The 22874-nt window shown below is 49.3% G+C and overlaps 1 long non-coding RNA gene across 1 annotated transcript; it reads right to left on the minus strand.

Annotated features, from left to right (window-relative positions):
- Positions 1 to 508: 508 nt before the first annotated feature.
- LOC138657963 (uncharacterized) lies at positions 509 to 12159 on the minus strand. The gene is made up of 3 exons (XR_011317276.1): positions 12062 to 12159; positions 1884 to 1961; positions 509 to 981 (listed from the first exon to the last, which is right to left on the minus strand). It is a non-coding gene; the product is annotated as an uncharacterized lncRNA (long non-coding RNA).
- Positions 12160 to 22874: the final 10715 nt, after the last annotated feature.

The following is a 22874-nucleotide window of genomic DNA, read 5'->3' on the forward strand; positions in this document are numbered from 1 at the left end:
CCCATAAATCCCTCCTGCCCCCTATATATATGCATCTTGGCTCTACCATATATCCATCCTGGCTCCACCATATATATTCATCCTTGTCCTGTTCCCCCATATATCCCTCCTGGCCCCCCATATATATATCCATTCTGGCCCCCATATATATGCATCCTGTTCTCTTGTCCTGCCCCCCCCCCACATAAATCCACCCTGGCCCCTATATATGGATCCTGGGTCCCCATATACTGTATATGCATCCTGGCTCTAGCATATATCCATCCTGGCTTCCCATTTATAAGCATTCTATCTCCCCCATATATCTGCATCCTGTTCCCTTGTCCTGCCCCCTCCCATAAATCCATCCTCCCCCCATATATCGATCCTGGCCCCTTATATACTGTATATGCATCCTCGCTCTACCATATAACCATCCTGGCCCCCCCATACAGTTAGGTCCATATATATTTGGACAGAGACAACATTTTTCTAATTTTATTTATAGACATTACCACAATGAATTTTAAACAAAACAATTCAGATGCAGTTGAAGTTCAGACTTTCAGCTTTCATTTAAGGGTATCCACATTAAAATTGGATGAAGGGTTTAGGAGTTTCAGCTCCTTAACACGTGCCACCCTGTTTTTAAAGGGACCAAAAGTAATTGGACAGATTCAATAATGTTAAATAAAATGTTCATTTTTAGTACTTGGTTGAAAACCGTTTGTTGCCAATGACTGCCTGAAGTCTTGAACTCATGGACATCACCAGACGCTGTGTTTCCTCCTTTTTGAAGCTCTGCCAGGCCTTCACTGCAGTGGTTTTCAGTTGCTGTTTGTTTTGGGGCCTTTCTGTCTGAAGTGTAGCCTTTAACAAGTGAAATGCATGCTCAATTGGGTTGAGATCAAGTGACTGACTTGGCCATTCAAGAATATTCCACTTCTTTGCTTTAATAAACTCCTGGGTTGCTTTGGCTTTATGTTTTGGGTCATTGTCCATCTGTAGTATGAAACGAGGACCAATCAGTTTGGCTGCATTTGGCTGGATCTGAGCACACAGTATGGCTCTGAATACCTCAGAATTCATTCGGCTGCTTCTGTCCTGTGTCACATCATCAATAAACACTAGTTACCCAGTGCCACTGGCCAGGGCTGCCACTAGAAATTTCGGGGCCCCATACTGGCAAAATTTTCGGGGCCCCCTTGAAACTCCGCCCAGGCTCCACCCCAGCCCCGCCTCCAGGCTCCACCCCTCGAACTGTCCACAGTCCCACCGCTCTCTCTTGGAAAATCTCCACTTCTCACCTATCACACATTGACAGTTCCCATCACCAGATCACACATATAGCCGGCAGCTTTTGTTTTGGCCAAAAGATTTTTTAAGCCGCCACCATAACACTGTAGACACTTTTGGCCGGGCCCTACTCTACTGTAACCTACTAAATATTTGTTAAAATATGCAATACAATTTAGGTATATTTTTATTTATTTTTCAATTTTTAAAATGACCTATAATACTACATACAAGGAACAAATACCACCGCACTATGACCAGATGACCTATTACCACCACAGTGATCGAATAATATAAAATACAAGGAACAAATACCGCTACACCATGACCAGACCGCATATAACCACAAATGACTGAATACTACAATACTGATCAGTAATTAAAAAAAAAACACAATACTATCACCAGCAGTGCCATTATACACAGGAGATCTGTAATTAGTATGCAGTGTCTGTGTACAGGTAATACAGTGATCACCGGTGACATTATACACAGGAGCTCTGTATATAATGTATAGGTAATACAGTGATCACTGGTGACATTGTACACAGGACCTCTGTATATAGTATACAGTGTATAGTGTCAGTGTATAGGTAACACTGACTCACCAGTGACGTCTCTAGGTGAAGTCCTTCATCTTTCATCCAGCACAGACCGCCATCACTTCATCCAGCCAGGACTCGTCTCTGCAGGAAATAAAACAGTTATCTCGAGTTCCGCTTGTAGAACACATTACTTAATTTTCCCAACTTCTACATTACACCACATGAAGAAGGCAACATAGTATCACTCTACACAGTAACAGGACCTCCCCCCCCCATTTAAAACAGTATACTCAAAAAATAAAATAAATACATCACTGCAATAATAATATCCCTTAAATAGCCCCTATGGTAATATTCGCCATCCTAGCCCCCCGTGTGTCTCATTCCAGGCTCCAGCCATATGTTCTCCCATCCTGCCCTCATGGGTATCCATTCTGCCCCATATGATCTCCCCATCCTGCCCCATCTGTCTCCATCGTATCCATCCTGCCCCATCTGTCTCCATTCTGCCCCATCTGTTTCCAATCCTGCCCCATCTGTTTCCAATCCTGCCCCATCTGTGTCCAATCCTGCCCCATCTGTGTCCAATCCTGCCCCATCTGTGTCCAGCACTCTGCCCCATCTGTTTCCAATCCTGCCTCATCTCTGTCCAGCACTCTGCCCCATCTCTGTCCAGCACTCTGCCCCATCTCTGTCCAGCACTCTGCCCCATCTCTGTCCAGCACTCTGCCCCATCTCTGTCCAGCACTCTGCCCCATCTCTGTCCAGCACTCTGCCCCATCTCTGTCCAGCACTCTGCCCCATCTCTGCCCCATATCTGCCCAGCACTCTGCCCCATCTCTGTCCAGCACTCTGCCCCATCTCTGTCCAGCACTCTGCCCCATCTCTGCCCAGCACTCTGCCCCATCTCTGCCCAGCACTCTGCCCCATCTCTGTCCAGCACTCTGCCCCATCTCTGTCCAGCACTCTGCCCCATCTCTGTCCAGCACTCTGCCCCATCTCTGTTCAGCACTCTGCCCCATCTCTGTTCAGCACTCTGCCCCATCTCTGTCCAGCACTCTGCCCCATCTCTGTCCAGCACTCTGCCCCATCTCTGTTCAGCACTCTGCCCCATCTCTGTCCAGCACTCTGCCCCATCTCTGTCCAGCACTCTGCCCCATCTCTGTTCAGCACTCTGCCCCATCTCTGTTCAGCACTCTGCACCATCTCTGTTCAGCACTCTGCCCCATCTCTGTCCAGCACTCTGCCCATCTCTGTCCAGCACTCTGCCCAGCACTCTGCCCCCCCGTGTCCAGCTTTACTGCCCCCCGGCCCCCACCCTGTGTCCAGCTTTACTGCCCCCCGGCCCCCACCCTGTGTCCAGCTTTACTGCCCCCCGGCCCCCACCCTGTGTCCAGCTTTACTGCCCCCGGGCCCCCACCCTGTGTCCAGCTTTACTGTCCCCGGGCCCCCACCCTGTGTCCAGCTTTACTGCCCCCCAGCCCCCACCCTGTGTCCAGCTTTACTGCCCCCGGGTCCCCACCCTGTATCCAGATTTACTGCCCCCGGGCCCCCACCCTGTGTCCAGCTTTACTGCCCCCCGGCCCCCACCCTGTGTCCAGCTTTACTGCCCCCCGGCCCCCACCCTGTGTCCAGCTTTACTGCCCTGGGCCCCCACCCTGTGTCCAGCTTTACTGCCCCCCGGCCCCCACCCTGTGTCCAGCTTTACTGCCCCCCGGCCCCCACCCTGTGTCCAGCCTTACTGCCACCCGGCCCCCACCCTGTGTCCAGCTTTACTGCCCCCGGGCCCCCACCATGTCCAGCTTTACTGCTCCCCGACCCCCACCCTGTGTCCAGCTTTACTGCCCCCCGGCCCCCACCCTGTATCCAGCTTTACTGCCCTGGGCCCCCACCCTGTGTCCAGCTTTACTGCCCCCCGGCCCCCACCCTGTGTCCAGCTTTACTGCCCCCGGGCCCCCACCCTGTGTCCAGCTTTACTGCCCCCCGGCCCCCACCCTGTGTCCAGCTTTACTGCCCCCCGGCCCCCACCCTGTATCCAGCTTTACTGCCCTGGGCCCCCACCCTGTGTCCAGCTTTACTGCCCCCCGGCCCCCACTCTGTGTCCAGCTTTACTGCCCCCCGGCCCCCACCCTGTGTCCAGCTTTACTGCCCCCGGGCCCCCACCCTGTGTCCAGCTTTACTGCCCCCCGGCCCCCACCCTGTGTCCAGCTTTACTGCCCCCCGGCCCCCACCCTGTGTCCAGCTTTACTGCCCCCCGGCCCCCACCCTGTGTCCAGCTTTACTGCCCCCGGGCCCCCACCCTGTGTCCAGCTTTACTGCCCTGGGCCCCCCCCCCCCCCGCATCGCAGCTCTCAAAAAAACAAAAAAGTTCTACTTACCTGCCGCGCTCCTCTCTCCCCGCAGCTGCACCGTGCACTCGCCGGCGACTGACGTCAGACGCCGGCGACCTGCACGCTGCGGCTGGCGGCTGTTAACTGTTGACGTGCGGGCGCGGGCCCGCACGTCAATAGCGTACAGCTGTAGCGCCGGCCGCCGCTAAGGGCCCGGTTCAGCCTGCGGCTGCCGGTAGGGGCCCGGTGAGCAGGTAAGAGGGGGCCCGATGCGGGCCCCCTCTGCTCACCGGGCCCCATACGCCAGTCACGGCTGTAGTGCCCTGATGGCGGCCCTGCCACTGGCAGTCATGCATGCCCAAGCCATCACACTGCCTCCGCCGTGTTTTACAGATGATGTGGTATGCTTTGGATCATGAGCTGGACCACGCCTTCGCCATACTTTTCTCTTTCCATCATTCTGGTAGAGGTTGATCTTGGTTTCATCTGTCCAAAGAAAGTTCTTCCAGAATTTTGCTGACTTTTTTAGATGTTTTTTAGCATAGTCCAGTCTAGCCTTTTTATTCTTGAATCTTGTGAGTGGCTTGCACCGTGCAGTGAACCCTCTGTATTTACTTTCATGCAGTCTTCTCTTTATGGTAGATTAGAATATTGATACGCCGACCTCCTGGAGAGTGTTGTTCACTTGGTTAGCTGTTGTGAAGGGGTTTCTCTTGACCATGGAGATTATTCTGCGATCATCCACCACTGTCTTCCGTGGGTGCCCAGGTCTTTTTGCATTGATGAGTTCACCAGTGCTTTCTTTCTTTCTCAGGATGTACCAAATTGTAGATTTTGCCACTCCTAATATTGTAGCAATTTCTCGGATGGATTTTTTCTGTTTTCGCAGCTTAAGGATGACTTGTTTCACCTGCATGGAGAGCTCCTTTGACCGCATGTTTACTTCACAGCAAAACCTTCCAAATGCAAGCACCACACCTCAAATCAACTCCAGGCCTTTTATCTGCTTAATTGAGAAGGACATAACGAAGGGATTGCCCACACCTTTCCATGAAATAGCTTTGGATTCAATTGTCCAATTACTTTTGGTCCCTTTAAAAACAGGGTGGCACATGTTAAGGAGCTGAAACTCCTAAACCCTTCATCCAATTTTAATGTGGATACCCTCAAATGAAAGCTGAAAGTCTGAACTTCAACTGCATCTGAATTGTTTTGTTTAAAATTCACTGTGGTAATGTCTATAACCAAAATTAGAAAAATGTTGCCTCTGTCCAAATATATATGGACCTAACTGTATATATGCATCCTGGTCCTTTGTTCTGTCCCCCCCATATATATCCTGGTCTTCCTATATGTATCCATGCTGGCCTCTCACATGTATCCATCCTAGTTCTTTGTCCTGCCACCCTCCTTATATTAATCCTGGTCCTTTTTTCCTGCCCCCCCATATATCCAACCTGCCGGTCCCCTTATATCCATCCTGGTCCTTTTTTCCTGCCCCCATATATCCATCCTGCAGCCCCCTTATATCCAACCTGGTCTTTTTTTCTTGCCCCCTCCATATATCCATCCTGTTGCCCTCCTTATATCCATCCTGGTCCTTTTTTCCTGCTCGCCCCCAAATATCCATCCTGCCGCCCCCTTATATCCATCCTGGTCCTTTTTTCCTGCCCCCCCTATATATCCATCCTGCTGCCCTCCTTATATCCATCCTGGTCCTTTTTTCCTGCCCCCCCATATATCCATCCTGCCGCATCCTTATATCCATCCTGGTCCTTTTTTCCTACCCCCATATATCCATCCTGCTGCCCTCCTTATATCCATCCTGGTTCTTTTTTCCTGCCCCCATATATCCATTCTGCTTCTCCCCTTATATCCATCCTGGTTCTTTTTTCCTGCCCCCCCCCCATATATCCATCCTGCCACCTCCCTTATATCCATCCTGGTTCTTTTTCCTGCCCCCGCATATATTCATCTTGCTGCCCTCCTTATATCCATCCTGGTCCTTTTTCCCTGCCCCCCATATATCCATCCTGCCGCCCCCCTTATATCCATCCTTGTCCTTTATTCCTGCTCCCCCCCATTTACCCATCCTGGCCCCTTATACTGGCCTCATGGAGAGACAGAGAGACAGACAGAGAGCGACAGACATACACAGACGTAGTGACATAGACAGACAGAGACACAGACGTTTCCTCTTACCTGCCTGCGCTCCCGGCGGTGGCATCCTCCTCCTCCTCCTCGGCAGGTCGGCACGCACATAGTAAAATGGCTGCTGACCTAGCAGAGGCCGCTGATGACGATGGGTGCACAATTAACAGCTAATATCGGGATGCGCGCCGCAGCGGTTCAGGTAATGAACGCTACGTGCGCACGCCCACGCCTCTGCACTTTCTCTGTCTGCGCTTTTAAAGGGCCTGTTCCCTAAAAACCACAGACTTTTTTTTTTCTTCTTCTTCTCCTCTCCTGTCCCCAGAGACAATGGCCCACCAGGGATTTCCAAGATACCCCGCCAGGCCAGGCCGACCCTGCACGTGGGCACGGGAAGGTAACTCTCTCCTCAAAGACTTCATCGAGACATCACGCGCTGCTGTTGTCGGTGCCACCACTGGATCCCAGTTAGTCACAGACTTCGAGACCTCAAGTGCCGCTGCTGTCGGTGCCACCTTTGGAACCCTGAGACGCCGCACACAAGAAGACTACGTCTGATATGTTTCACCTCTTTAGTTACTGAACTATCGTTTGTCCCTGTCCTAACCTGCCACTCTCCCAGTTCTGCCCTATTTCCTATCACTTCCCTGCCATCTATCAGTCCCTGCATGGAGTGTGTTTATTGTTAAATAAAACTGTTAACTCTTAATCTGCCTCCTGTCCATGATGACATCCCGTGTTCCTGCGATTTCTACACAGCATGGAGACATATGGTGCAGGTGGAATGCGCGCCAGGGCCGTGGGTTACTAGTTACCAGGTCCGGTAATTAATGGAATGTTTCACGGTGGCGGTGACTCGGTCCATAGCCCTGGGTGCCCAAATAAAAGGGACGGTCTTTAAAGGGGTTTGTGAAAAAATAAAAGTTTGTGATGCCACCTGTGGTACTCGGTCAGGAGTGACCGACGCTGCTTAAAGGTGTCCTCTGGGGTGATGTTATGGCAGCAGGGATGGTATGGCTTCCCACAGGTGAAGTTGGGTCTCCAGGGCTCCCGATGTAGTTGGAAGGATGGTGTGGTGCCGGAAAATAAACGGAGGACACAGGGTTGCAGTCTCTTTACCTGGTTTACTGATGGTAGACAGCCACAGTCCAGAGTATCAGAAACAGGTGTTGGTGAGGTCCGGTCGACCTGGAAGCAATTACAGATCCCTTTCCCAGGTGAGATTCGTAAGCCTTCCGTCTCGCGCTTTTAAATGAGTTCCTTACTGCCTGTGGCTTCTGTCAATGTCCTCTCCCTCCTGTCCTGGGATAGTACCTTCATGGTAGGCGACTCGAGTCTTTTTACAGAGTCTCTATCATGACTCGGGCTCTGTGTGTTGCTGTACCTTCAGGTTGGGGTACGGACTTAAAATCTACTGTCCTCCACTCCTGCTGTTGGACATAAAGTATTACACAGCCTCAGGCTCCCAGTGCCTGGTTCCTGCGCTTCAGCTTGGAAGGAGCGCAACCACAGCTCCCTTCCAGCTCCTTTGTTCTCCTGTGCTTCTCCCCTCAGGCACTTGCTATCAATGCAACGCTCCTGCTTTTTCTCTCTAGCCTGGAGCTGCAGCACCACACGTAGCTGCACAGCCCCAGCTCTGCTCACCCTCCTCTCTCCTTCACTGTCTCTCACTCAACTCCCTAACTCCTCCTTCAAGCCAGAAAATATATATATGTGGGGGAAGCTCCCCTGAAACCGGATTCAGAGCTCCCCCTTCTGGCCCGAAATCAGAATGTGTTGCACGTAGGTGTACTACCTGTTAGGCCAGGGTCACACTAGACCGTAATACGGCCGAGTGCAATGCGATAAAAAAATCGCATTGCACTTGGACCAATGTTAGCATATGGTGCCGCTCCCAGCAGCCGACTTTTTGTCAGCCGTTTTCCTCGGTCCGAGACACTCGCAGCATGCTGCGATTGTCACAGACCGAGGAAAACTCTCGGCTCACTCGCACCCATATAAGCCTATGGGTGCGAGTGAGACAGCGCACACCACTCGGATAACATCCGAGTGATGAGCGCTATAAGCGGACCCCAGCAATGGAGGAGATGGAGAAATTAATTTCTCCGCCTCCTCCGCAGCTGTGCTCCAATCCTCCCTGTGCCAGAGAATCGGAGCACAGATGCATGACACTCGGCTCCTGCTCTGCTGCGAGCAGGAGCCGAGTGTCATTAGCATATTGCATCCGATGCTCTCACATCGGATGCAATACGCCAGTGTGACCCCGGCCTTAAAGGGATCTTCCTTGCTTCCAGGCATGCCATCACCCTCCCCCAAAGAAAGGTAACATCACTGTAACAACCGGTTACCTGGGGTGTTACACAGGATCATGGGGTAGGATGGAGACACATGGTGCAGGACCATGGGCAGGATGGATACAATGGAGACAGATGGGACAGGATCATGGGGCAGGATCATGGGACAAATGGGGCAGGAAGATGGGACAGATGGGGCAGGATGACGGGACAGGTGGGGCAGGATCATGGGACAGATGGGGTAGGATCATGTGACAGATGGGGCAGGATCTCCTTTGTAAAACGGCACTTATGGTGATATTAGCATTGCGGTTTTTTTTATTAATGATCAGTATTGTAGTATTCAGTTACTATGTGGTGGTAATATGTTGGCTGACCATGGTGTGGTGGAGGATTTAGCCGGACATCCCTTGCCTGATGTCTTAGGGGAGAGGACTCAGTCTAAAACATGGGACCAGGTACACTGGGGTGAAGACTTAGGTCCCCGGGAGAGACAGCAGGCGGAGGAGTTGTTGAGGCAGCGACAGAGGATGTTTTCGGGGAAACCAGGCTACACTCACCTGGCACAACACAAGGTTGAGACCCAGGATCAGACCCCCCCTGCGACAACCCCCCTTCCGCATCCCTGAGTCTGTACGAGAAGGGATGCGACAAGAGATACAAGAGATGTTGCGTTTTGGGGTCATTGAAGAGTCAGATAGTCCCTGGGCATCCCCCGTAGTGTTAGTGCCCAAGAAGGATGGGACTACACGGTTTTGTGTAGACTATCGTAAGCTCAATGAGAAAACAGTGACGGATGCGTATCCCATGCCGCGTGTGGATGACTTGTTAGACCGGCTGACAGGGGCAAAGTATTTGACCACCATCGATCTATGCAAAGGCTACTGGCAGATTCCCCTTAGTCCTGATGCTATTCCCAAGTCGGCATTTGTCACCCCATTTGGCTTATTACAGTTTCGAGTTATGCCATTCGGGATGAAGACTGCCCCGGCGACCTTCCAGAGGCTGGCTGACCGGCTTCTGGATGGTCTCCAGGACTATGCGTGTGCCTACCTGGATGACAACGCCATCTACAGCGCGACATGGGAAGAGCATCTAAATCACCTAGAGACAGTATTAGACAGGATCCACAAGGCCAGAATCACCCTGAACCCAAACAAGTGTCACGTGGGCAAAGCAGAGGTTCAGTATTTAGGGCATTGGGTGGGAAGTGGGAAACAGAGACCAGAACCAGCCAAGATTGAGGCCATAGCCAAATGGCCCACCCCACGCACTAAAACCCAGGTCATGGCGTTTCTAGGGACAGCGGGGTATTACAGGAAATTCGTTCCCAATTACAGCAGCGTAGCCAAGCCCCTCACTGGTCTGACCCGTAAGAACCAACCCCATCAGGTAACCTGGACCCCAGAGTGTGAGGAAGCCTTCCGCCAGCTAAAGGACGACCTCACCAATACCCCTGTATTTGCCGCACCAGATCCAACTAAACGTTTCCTTGTCCACACAGACACTTCTATGTTTGGATTGGGGGCAGTACTAAGCCAAGTCCGGCCGGACGGCCAAGAACACCCGGTAGCTTACCTGAGTCGGAAACTACTGCCCCGTGAAGTGAGCTATGCGGCCATCGAGAAGGAGTGCCTGGCAATAGTATGGGCACTCAAAAAGTTACAACCATATTTGTATGGACGACAGTTTTCCCTCCTAACGGACCATAATCCCCTAGTCTGGCTTAATCTGGTCTCCGGAGACAACGCCAGATTACTGCGGTGGAGTTTAGCCCTACAACCATCCACTACCGACCCGGCAAACAAAGCGGTAACGCCGATGGACTAAGTCGACAAACGGAACTCCATAACCCCACAAACTTCGGTCATCCCCAAACCGATCCGTTAAGGATCAGACTGTGTATGCCGATCGCGTAGCTGAAAAGGGGAGCCGTGTTACAGAACCCCCCAGCACCAAGAATATTATGCAGTATATGTATGTATAATAGTTTCCATGTGAAATGCATCAGTCCACAGGCTGCGCCCCTGGACAAGATATTCTCTTTTTAACCTCCCCCCACCTTTGTAATTCCCACAGTAAATATTGGCAGGCTCCGGCCCCCTGCGGCTATTGTAATGTAGGTCTGGCCTGCTGTGTTCCTATTGGCCTGCCCTGTGTATCTGTGTTATATATTCTGTGTGCTGTAAATAAAGGTTGTTCTTTTAGACTGGAAATACGCGGAGTAGCAGTCAGCTTTTATATGCTCTCACGTAATCAAGGAATTCCAGCCAGCGTCTTTCATTCAGACTCCAGCCAAAACAGAGTGGACCTCCTGAAACACGGGGTGGTACTGAAAGAGGTACCCCAGCTTGGTAGACCCCGTTACAGTCACCATGTGGTAATATGTGATCTTGTTATGGTGGGGTGGTATTTGTCCCTTGTATGTGATATTATTCGGTCACTGGGGTGGTAATATGTGGTCTGCACATGATGTGATGGTATTTGTTCCTAGTATATGGTATTATAGGTCACTATGTCGTGATAATATGGTGTCTGGTCATGGTACGGTGGTATTTGTCCCTTGTATGTGATATTATTGGTCCTATTAAAAATTTAAAAATATTTAAAAATATGCCTTAATTGTATTGGTGTCATGAATTACAGGGGGGATCTATTTGTATATCCCACTGCTGCCACCAATATGTCATAGATCGGGGGTGTTTGGTTGTCTCCAGCTTGTCAGGGGATATATTATATCCCACTTTCCAGTTCAGGTTTGAATCTTGCAGCTCTCTGGAGCCCCCCTTACCCTCAGGTCAGTCAGGGAACTACACCTGGGATAAGTAACTGCCAGAAGGGCCACCTTGCTGTGTACTGGCTGTTTCACATGCTGCAGTGAGGGCTATATAACTATGCCCAGATTATAAATCTCTGTCTGTCACTGTCAGAGTCTCCCAACAAGCCCAGAACACATCACTGCCACAGCTCCTGATTTTATAATTGGTATCGGGTTAGAAGCCAACCCAATCAGTAGGGTTGACTTAGTTCTGAGGACGTGGTGGTACGTTTAGAGCAAGGAGAACAGACTAATAATTATTATAGCTTTTACTCCAAAAAGAATAGGCAGTGTTTACAAAAGTATAAAAAGATGTTACAAAATGTGACGGGCAGCACGGTGGTGCAGTGGTTAGCACTTCAGCCTTGCAGCACTGGAGTCCTGGGTTCTAATCCCACGCAGGACAACATCTGCAAAGAGTTTGTATGTTCTCTCCGTGTTTGCGTGGGTTTCCTCTGGGTACTCCGGTTTCTTCCCACATTCCAAAGACATACTGATAGGGAATTTAAATTGTGAGCCCCATCGGGGACAGCGATGATAACGTGTGCAAACTGTAAAGCGCTGCGGAATATGTTAGCGCTATATAAAAATAAAGATTATTATTATAAGATTATTATTAAAATAAAGATGGATTAAAGATTAGCTTACATGTTTCTATTACAGGCCAGCCATGTGGTTTGGGGACGGGTTCCCAAAGGCAAAGAGTCAGTCCATAGCATGGTTGGTGTTTGCTGTCCTCCCCAGGTCTGAACACAGTCTAAAATGAGCCTGCTATTGTTATAGCTTCCTTTGGGTGACCTCGGTGGGTGGAGCTATGGAGTGTACTCCCCTTTCCAAAACGACAGAAAACTTAGTAACACCTTATTAATTCCATATCTCTGGGTGGAAACCTCGCTGAGCGATGGCGGATCCATGATTGCTCTTGTTCTGGAATTAGTTTTCTATTAAGCCTAAACATAAAGTGGCTGTATGACCCAGTTAAGTAGAAATTCATTTCTCAGATTCTGCTGGTTCTGGAGCTTAGAAAGCTCACGGGGTGGTGGTTTTACCGAGGCACATGCCAAAAATGTAGTTATTGTTAATCTGTGCAATGATATTTAAGCTTGCAAAGACAAAGAAAACATGTGCTTCTGACATCCAGATTTGCTGGTCACAGGACTGCTCTTTGTTCTAGCTCAGCACACACTAGGGTCTCATGTTACAGCAGGGGAGAGGGAGTGGGTGGCAGACGCGTAGAAAAGGAAAGCTTACTTGTGTTGGGAGAAGGGGGTGCGCGAGGGATAAAAGATGCAGCATGTGTCTGCAAAGGGCTTTGGGTGTATGTCAGAAAAGTTCTGGAAGTATACTCAGACTATGGCAAATTTATGTTATCGTGACAATTGGATATTTTAACAAATGATTAATAGGATAGAGTAGAGTAGAGCTCGGCCAGAAGAGTTTCACTTGTCGTTTTGGCAGCTTTAAATATCTTTTAGCCAAAGCAAAAGCTGCTGGCTATATGTGTGATCTGGTGATGGGAACTGTTGATATGTGACTGGTGAGAAGTGTAGTTTTTCCATGACAGAGTGGTGGGGCTGTGGACAGTTCGAGGGGTGGAGCCTGGGCGGAGTCTCAAGAGGGCCCCAATAAATTTCCAGTATGGGGCCCCGAAATTCCTAGTGGCAGCCCTGCCCACCAGAGTCAGACCACAACGGCTGTGCTGTATGCCTTTAATTAAATGTGTGCACTGCCGTCACTCTCTACCTGGCTCCTCCTAGCTCCTACTTTCTAGTTACTGAACCGCCGCGCAACCTGCCCTACCCTCTCCTAGTGTTTCATCACCCATCCCCTGCAGACTGTGAGCCCTCGCGGGCAGGGTCCTCCCTCCTTATGTACCCGTGTGCCTGTTATCTGCTCATGTTTAATGTATTTGTCTATATTTGCCTCGTATTCACATGTAAAGTGCCATGGAATAAATGGCGCTATAAAAATGTATAATAATAATAATAATAGTCCTGCACTGCTCCCGGCTGAACTCTCTGACTGGATTTGCATAAGGATGCCACACCTCTTGGCTGACTTAGCTTTCCAGCCAGAGAAAGCAGTGTATGCTGGGCCCGGCTGGAAGTAGTTGCACATGCAGGGGCGACACTGCACATTTAATTGTGCTTGTGTGTCGCCCTGTCATTACTAGCAGACACAGCCGCACTGCACACCGCCATGTCTGTTGAAGTGACCACACACAAACACTGGGGAGCAGCCCAGGCCCCGATGGCGAGTGCGCCCCTCTGATGGTCCAGGGCCATGTCTGTGACTGTGACAGTCCTGCACTACCACATGCCTGAGGAGCTGGATGGGACACACACAGGCTGGGCGCAGGTGAGCAGGCACAGACTGGGACAGACATTCAGTCCTGGCATTGTGCAAATTGTCTCTTCAGAGAGGAAGAGCACTAGAACTCTAGTGCCACCTATTGGAAGTAGCAATCCTAACAGTCAATGTCGACTCTTTAACGAGCCTTGTCACATGACTTAGGATAATAGCCAAACTGGAATCTCAATTTGTAGACACTGTGTTTCGGGGTACTGCCCCTCATCTGTGAAAAGTAGAGATCTGGTTTGGCTGAGTGAGAGGCATCTGACGGGATCCAAGAAGTATCGTTTCTCCTTGTGGAGAGTGACATCATAAGCATGTCGAAGTGAGGAGACTTAAAGCCGCAATGCTCCTCTGGGAAATATGCAAATTGTCTCTTCAGAGAGGAAGAGGACTAGAACTCTAGATTGCTACTTCCAATAGGTGGCACTAGAGTTCTAGTCTTCTTCCTCTCTGAAGAGACAATTTGCATATTTCCCAGAGGAGCATTGCGGCTTTAAGTCTCCTCACCTCGACATGCTTATCATGTCACTCTCCGCAAGGAGAAACGATACTTCTTGAGTCCTGGCATTTGAAATTACACAGGCGCATGCTGTCCCCGCCCCCAAATCCCAGATGGGGATATATTACTAATATTACTCTTCCTGGAGGAATTTTATTTTTAATATTTCTAATAATACCTATAATATTGCTATATAAGATTAAATAATTAGAATATAGAAGTAGAAATATTGCAATATTACAGACAAATACCAACAAACCATGACCAAATATTACCTGTATATACAGTATTAATTTTTGATCAGGCCAAATTTTTTAAATCTGACCAGTGTCCCTTTATGTGGTAATAACTCTGGAATGCTTCAATAAATCAAAGTGATTTTGAGAATGTATTTTTGAGACACATAATAATTTATGATGATAGTAAATTTAGGTCGATATGATTTGTGTTTATTTACAAAAAATATCAGCGATTTGACAAAAATGTAAAAAAAATTTGCAATTTTCATCTCTTTAATCCAGATAGTCATACCACAAAAAAAATCAAAAAATAAATAACATTTCCCTCATGTCGGTGTCACGATAATGTATGAAATGTAATATGATTTTGTAGCTTTTCCTGTTAGCACCCATGCTGTGGGCTAAAACCCCCCTTTTCTGTGTGTTTCTGTTTGAGTTGTGTATGTGTAGATCCCAAACCCCTCATGCCCCTACCAGAAGAATTTTTATTGCGCTTGAAGCTGTAAGTTGATCTCCCTACATGGCTCAATCTCCCTCCTCCCATCTAGAATCAGCTAAAACTGGTATAGAATTTCTCTAAAGACAGGAAGTCCTTTGTTCCATTATAATAAGATATTGGGCCACCGATTTGGGCTTGGAAAATGAGAAGTCCATGTTGCGAATCTCCATCGGTGGATCTATCATCCACTGTAAGAGCGAGCAGCTAGGCCCAATGAGTGCAAAGTGCGGATTTCTCCTCAACTGTGCGGAACAACTAGGACAAATTTGATCTCATTAGAAAGCCAATTTTAAAATAAGATGAGTGCTGGGTGTGTTATGATTCTGACACGTTTGGGAGCGAAAATACAAGAATTATAAGAATTGTTGGAGAAAACTGTACAGCTGAGGAGAGGGCAGGGCGATGTTAACTCAACCCCTTTTAGTGACATCACCAGGCTGCAGCTATAAGTTTTCTGCAAGGCACCTAGCAGTTAGTCTTACCTGAGGCACTCTTCCTGCCAGCCGTGATGAACTGGGATATTTTGAGCTCCGACCACTAGCCTGGTTTTACCTGAAATGACCTGAACACATGTAAGTGTTAACTTCTCATTTAATCCCTGTTATTTTATAATTACCTTTGTACATATTTCCAATTGTCTCTTTTGTAACATCCTTGTAATATTTTGATAAACACTGCCCAATCTTTTGGAGTAAAATATTTAAATTACTAGTTTTGTACTTCCTGCTCTAAAACGTACCCTAAGTCTTCTGAAGAGAATTACGCTACTGTTTTGGGTTAGCTTCGGACCCGTTTAATTAAAGCTGGTGGCAGCATACCTTGTGCTGCGCTTTTGGGAGTCGTTGTAGCGACGGCGGCATTGATAATTATTGTTCCTGCCTGAGTGGGAGTAGTTATATCGCCTCGCTGCAACGTGTCCAATAGCCTATACATAGCAGGCAGCCTTTCTGGTGACTAATTACACTAGGTGCAGTACCTAATCTGACCTGAGGGTAAGGGGGTGCCAGAGGGCTGCAAGTTTGCAAGTGGAACTGTAAAGCGGGATATACATAAATCCCTGCACTTCGTGTTACTTTGCAGAGCAGTGGGATAACTAAAATAAGCCCCTGCGGTAAACTAAGAGGTCAATAGCCTTGTGTGTGCTTTCATCACATTGTAGCAGTGGAGGGATAACTATGATAAGCCCCCCTGCACATGTGATAGCCATCTGTTGGCCTAAAGTCACCCCGATCTGTGACGTAGGGGTGACAGTCCGCACCTGCGGATTTGTCGCGTTTTTTGTGCGGTTCCGCAGCATTTTTTTGTGCGTTTTTGCTGCGGTTTTCTTGCGGATTTACTGTGTTTTTTACCCCTGCGGTTTTCTATAATGGAATGGGTACAAAAACGCTGCACATTCACAAAAAAGAAGTGACATAATACTTCTTTTAAACCGCAGCGTTTCCGCAGCGGATTTTCTGCAAAGTGTGCACAGCATTTTTTTTCTCATTGATTTACATTGTACTGTAAATCAATTGCGGGTCTGCAGCGTTTCTGCACTGCAAGAAACGCTGCGGATCCGCAGAGAATCCGCAACGTGTGCACATACCCTAACTTCAAGTTTCGGCAACTGCATTTACCAAAACCCCTGTACTAAGACACACCACAATACAGTGACCATATAATGGTAATATCAGTTTTTCACCAGTGCTCTGTAGACCATATATGTGTATATTGTGCAGGTTCTCACCAGGGACCTTCTCACTGATTTGTTGTCCTATCACATCACAGTCAAAGGAGAGCATATTTACAACATTTTAAGAAACATAGAAGGAAATATATTGCAGCACTTAGACACTTATTTCTCTCCTACTGAAGCCCCTACATGATCTCACTCACTATGATACCCCTTTCATGACCCCCGCAGAGTATTATGCCCTACAAAGTATTATGACCCCACACAGTATGATTGCCCCACAAACCTTACATAAAGCAAGATGCCCCACAACACCCCACACAGTAAGATAGTCACCACAGCCTCTCATACAGTATGGTATCCACCACCGACCCCAATATACAGTATGAGAGCATCACAGACCCTCACACAGTATGATGTCCACTACAGGACCCTATATTAAGTGTGATATTCACCAAAGATACCCATACACTATGAGGAATCCACAACCCCCATACAGTATGATTTCCCCCATAACCATCCCATACAGTATGATGGTCACCACAGCCCTCAACATAGTATAATGTACCCAATAGACCTTCAGGCAGTATAATGTCCACCACAGCCACCCCACACAGTATGTTGTCAACCTCAACCACCGTACACAGTAAGATAGTCCCCCCACAGCCACCCCACACAGTATGATAGATCACCTATATACTATGAAGATCCCCCACAGCCCCAATACTGTATGACGGCCCCCCCATAGCCTCCTGTATAGTATGATGGCCCACATCACAACCCCATATATAATATGATGGTCCACCTCACAGCCCCCATATAGTATGATGGTCACCCCAACACCCCATCCATTTAGTATGACGGTACACCTCATAGCTCCTCATACATTATGGTGATAAACCTCACAACCCCTATATAGTTTGATGGTACCCACTACAACCCCCCATATTGTATGATGGTTCATCTCATAGCTCATTATATAGTATGATGGTCCACCTCACAGCCCCCATATAGTATGATGGTCCCTCCAAAGGCCCACTATATGGTATGGTCGTCCACATCACAGCACCCTATGTAGTATGATGGTCCGCATCACAGCCCCATATATAGTATGATGGTCTACATCACAGTCCCCTATACAGTATTATAATCCACCTCACAGCCATATGGTGGTCCACCTCAGAGCCTCCCATATAGTATGATGGTCTCCCCAGCACCCCACACATTTAGTATGATGGTACTCCTCACAGCTTCCTATATATTATGATGGTACCCCCAACAACCCACCATATGGTATGATGGTCCACATCACAGCCCTTTATAGCCCCTCATATAGTATGTTGGTCCCTCCAACAGCCCCTTATATAGTATTATGGTTCCCTCAACATCCCCTCATATAGTATGATGGTACATCCCACAGCTTCTTATATATTTTGAATGTTCACCTCACAGTCCCCAATATAGTATGATGGCCGACCCCACAGTCCCTTATATACTATGATGGTTCAATTCACAGTACCCTATGTAGTGTGATGGTCCCCCACAAAGGAAGAAAATAATCCTTATACTCACCTAATTCAGACACCTTATCCTCCACAGTGTCTGACTCCTCTTCTATACATTCTCATAGTGGATGCTGGTGGCACAATGCAGAAACATCATTGCACCACCAAGGTCCTATGTTGGTGCTGGCCTCAGGCAGGTCGCAGACAGAAGGGACCTCCGCGATCTTCTGGGCAAAGTGATGGAGCCATCTACTTTGTGCTCTGTCACAACTCTTAAACAGTATAAGCGTCTTGAGGATGCATATTCTAATAACAATGTAGCAGACAAGGTGGCCCATGACCAGACAGGCCCTTCTGGCATTTTCCAGAATTGCCAGATGGCCAGTCCGGCCCTGCAGGTGAGCGAGGCTTGTTGCAAGCTTCCCCAATCCCCATATTAAAAATATTTCTAATGTGTCTATGTGTCTGCATGTGTGATGTGAATATCTGTGTATGTCAGTGTAGGGGGGTGTACCAGGACCAGGGGCCACTGTGAGATAAGATAGGAGGATTTCCTGGTTGAAGAGCAGAGAAGCTTGGGAGCTGAACAGCTCAGGAGGACCAGAGTGCCCAGACAGTCCCGACGGGCTTAATACCCAGGACTGCACAATGACCATGAAATGTTCCAAGGGAAAAGCCCAGCTATCCAGGCACAGCAGGCCAGATCAGCAGCAGAGCAGCAGCAGTGATAGCATTAGTAAGAATTGCAGCTGCACGAGAAGTCACAGCAGTAACGAAGGGCAGGTCGCTCATCATGTGGCTGATCATCGCATGGGCTGATACCCTCAGATCTGTGCGAAACGGCTAAGGGAAACCTCAAGCACAAAGAGTCTGAAAAGGGAGGATGCTTAGGAATCGTATGATACGCTCCATCCCGGGCACATGCTGTGTGACAAGGAGAAGAGTAAAGAGAAAGAGAAAGAAATGTGGAATCTGTTGTTGATGCTGTTATGAAAATAGATGTGCTGCGAAACATGAAAATAAAGTTTTGCCTTTGAAGTTTAAAACAGACTCTGTGTCTTTAAATGGAACAACAGCCAGCAGTGGAACTTCAGCCAGCCCGATGGACCCCTGACGATACAGAGGGTAAAGTGGAAGGTATGCTCCAGTGGGGACACTTTATTTATGTGAAGGGAGACCAGGGCACGCTAACACATATGCTCTCGGCCATGACTACGGTCCTGTCTCTGCCCCTCACACTTAGCGTAGTGTGGCAGGATCCCGTAACTGTGCCGTGTGGGAATGCTGTAGAAGTTGATGTGACCAGAAATAGTAAAAATGAAGATGCTGCAGATGTTACTGAAAAACTGGATGTGACTGATATACTGGACTTGTCTTGAACCTCGAATGTGACTGACATGGTGATAGAAAAGATGGTGGCTCTAAAGATGGCGTGGGTTTGCGCCAACAGGGAGAATGACAACTATGACTTCACCCTTCATGGGCGTGACCCCCCAGGTATGGCGCCAAAATCTGTCCCACCACGTCCCTTGTCCCACCCATGGAGGGTGGGCCGCAGGAGGAGAAGGCCTCTCCCTCTTACCCATACTACTAGGAAATGGGTGGAGTGGCCGGAATTGACCTCACCCTGGAACAGGTGGGGCCCACAAAAAAACCCTGCATGCTGCTGTGTGGTGCCATTACGAGACACAGCACTGGCAGCGATGCACCACTCCTGCGCTCATAACTGTGGGGGCGTAGGCCTCATAGAGTGGAAGTGGCAGCAGGAGGAAGAGAGGTCTCGACCTAGGCAACAGAGAGATGATGCTGCTGAAATGTTCCCAATACCTGCGGAGGAGAGTTTCCGGCGGCTGTCGGGGCCGTAACACCGTCCACGGGAACCGTTGCCGGAAGTGAAGGCTGAGATGGAGCCACGAGTCTTGGAGCTGGAACTTTAACGACGACCAGAGAAGGAATATCATCAGGGGGAATTGAAGCATTGGGAAGTGGAACCCCTTTGCTCAGAGCCAGTTCTCCACCAACAGTGGGGACCGGAACCAGTGACAGCGTTGGAGGAGCCTGAACCGGAAATGATGGTCCAGCCGGGGCTGTCATTGGGAGCCCAAGTGTGCAGCGGCGTCCACGGAGGGATCCGCCAATCGTGAGATGGGTTCGGCCAGACCACTGAGGACAGCAGCGATGAGTGTACCTCGGCCCTTGACCCCGGAAGGTTGGTCCCCACTGTGGCCTTCGACTCCACCAGGCTAGACTGTCCCTCGGCTTCCTGTTTCGGGGAGCGAGTCTCTTCATCCGTCCCACAGCTATTGGAAACGGGAGACCAGGCCTACGTCTGGAGCAGGCATAGAGCTGGGCACTTCCAATTTCTACAAGACTGTGGAGGGCCCATTCCCATCTCCCGGTCAGTCCGCCTGTATTACAGGCATTATTGCAGAAAAGAAATAGCGGGAGAAGGAAATCTGGCCCCACCTGCGCCAAAACGGAGAAAGCGATATGACCGGGCGCCGCTCTCGCTGGCAGTTGGTCCACACCAACATTGATCAAGGATACAGCTTTATACAAGAGGCAGGCACTAATGATAGGGTTTATGTCAATGCTGCTACTATCAAGTTCAGGAGACCACTGGTAGAAGGGGACTGGGTCTCCTTCTTCAAAGAGGACTGCCCTAGGGGCTATTTTGCAGTGGAAGGTATGCTGCAGTGGGGAGACTTTATTTATGTGAAAGGAGACCAGGGCACCCTAACGCATATGTTCTCGGCCTTGACTTCGGCCCTGTCACTGTCCTTCACATCAGCGTGTATGACTATGTTCAAATATGTGTGTATGTCTTTATGTGCACGTTTCTGTGTATATGTCTTCTGTTTCAAGGCAATCTCTTTATTGGACAATGTTTGTCCTATATTTATAACATGCATGCTTGGAGTTAAGAGCACCTGTTGATTATTTTCTTTTTTTGGGAGGGGCCCCATTCAGACTTTTGCTATGGGGCCCCATGATTTCTATGTACGCCCAGCTCCCTATATGTATTGAATGAGCCCCATACAGCCTCCCTATATACACTGCATGTCGCTCACATAGCATGCGCTTGTGCAGCATGTCGCCCCCATAGCCTCCCCATGTGCAGCATATCGCCGCCGTATGCAGCACCATGTGCAGCATGTCCCCCCATATGCAGCCCCCATATGCAGCACCATGTGTACCATGTCACCCCCATATGCAGCACCATGTGCACCATGTCACCCCCATATGCAGCACCATGTCACCCCCCATATGCAGCACCATGTCACCCCCCATGTGCAGCACCATGTCACCCCATGTGTGCAGCACCATGTCACCCTAGGTGTGCAGCACCATGTCACACCCCCATGTGCAGCACCATCTCTCCCCCATGTGCAACACCATGTCACCCCCCATGTACAGCACCATGTCACCCCAATGTGCAGCACCATGTCACCCCCATGTGCAGCACCATGTCACCCCCATGTGTGCTGCACCATGTCACTCCATGTGTGCAGCACCATGTCACCACCCATGTGCAGCACCATGTCACCACCTATGTGCAGCACCATGTCAACCCCCAATGTGCAGCACCATTGTAACCCCCTATGTGCAGAACCATGTCACCCCATGTGCATCACCATGTCACCCCCCAATGTGCAGCACCAAGTTACCCCCCTATGTGCAGAACCATGTCACTCCATGTGTGCAGCAACATGTCACCCCACGTGTGCAGCACCATGTCACCCCCCCCATGTGCGGTACCATGTCACCCCCATGTGCATCACCATTTCACCCCCAAGTGCAGCACCATGTCACCCCCCATGTGCAGCACCATGTCCCCAACCCATATGCAGCACCATGTCACCAACCCATGTGCAGCACTGTCATGGATCGCAGGGAGGATATCTTTATCATCCCCGTCGCTCACACTAATATGTCATGAACTGGGGTTATTTGGTTGCCCAGTTGTTCTGAAGGGGATTTATCTATATCCCACTTCCCAGTTCTGGATTGGAATTTGCAGCTCTCTGGCACCCCCTTAAACTCAGGTCAGTCAGGGTAATGCACCTAGGATAATTAGTTGCCAGAAAGGCTGCTTTACTTTGTACTGGCTAATGAGCACGCTGCCGCGAGGGCGATATAACTACTCCCACTCAGGCTGGAACAATAATTATCAACGCCATCCATCGCTACTAGGTGTCCCAAACGAGCAGGACAAATCAGCTGCCACCAGCTCCGATTTCTTAATTAATAACGGGTCCGGAGCCAACCCAAATTAGTTGCGTAATTCACTTCAGAGGACGTGACAGTACGTTATAGAGCAATGAGAAACAAACCTAGTAATTTTATATATTTTACTCCAAAAGATAGGCAGTCAGGGCCGGCGTCAGCACCCGGCGCACCTGGGCAAATGCCGGGTCCCTAGAGAGAGAGGGGGGCCCACTCACGCTGTCATAGATACAGCTGGGAGAGCAGAGCAGGAGAACATGCTCTCTCCGCCCATAAAGTCTCTTCTGGCTGCGTTCTCCTAACCCCTATGTGCCAGCTCTGACACAAGCATCTTCTCACTCAGTCAGTGCAGCCAGGCAGGCACACATAGGGGTTAAGAGAAGGCAGCCAGTGTGACATTGTTTGTGGGCGGAGAGAGAACGTTCTCTGCTCTGATCTCCGCCCCTGGCTGGCTGCAGTGCTGAG

This window comes from Ranitomeya imitator, chromosome 1 (assembly GCF_032444005.1).
Source record: "Ranitomeya imitator isolate aRanImi1 chromosome 1, aRanImi1.pri, whole genome shotgun sequence".
NCBI classification, from domain to species: domain Eukaryota; kingdom Metazoa; phylum Chordata; class Amphibia; order Anura; family Dendrobatidae; genus Ranitomeya; species Ranitomeya imitator.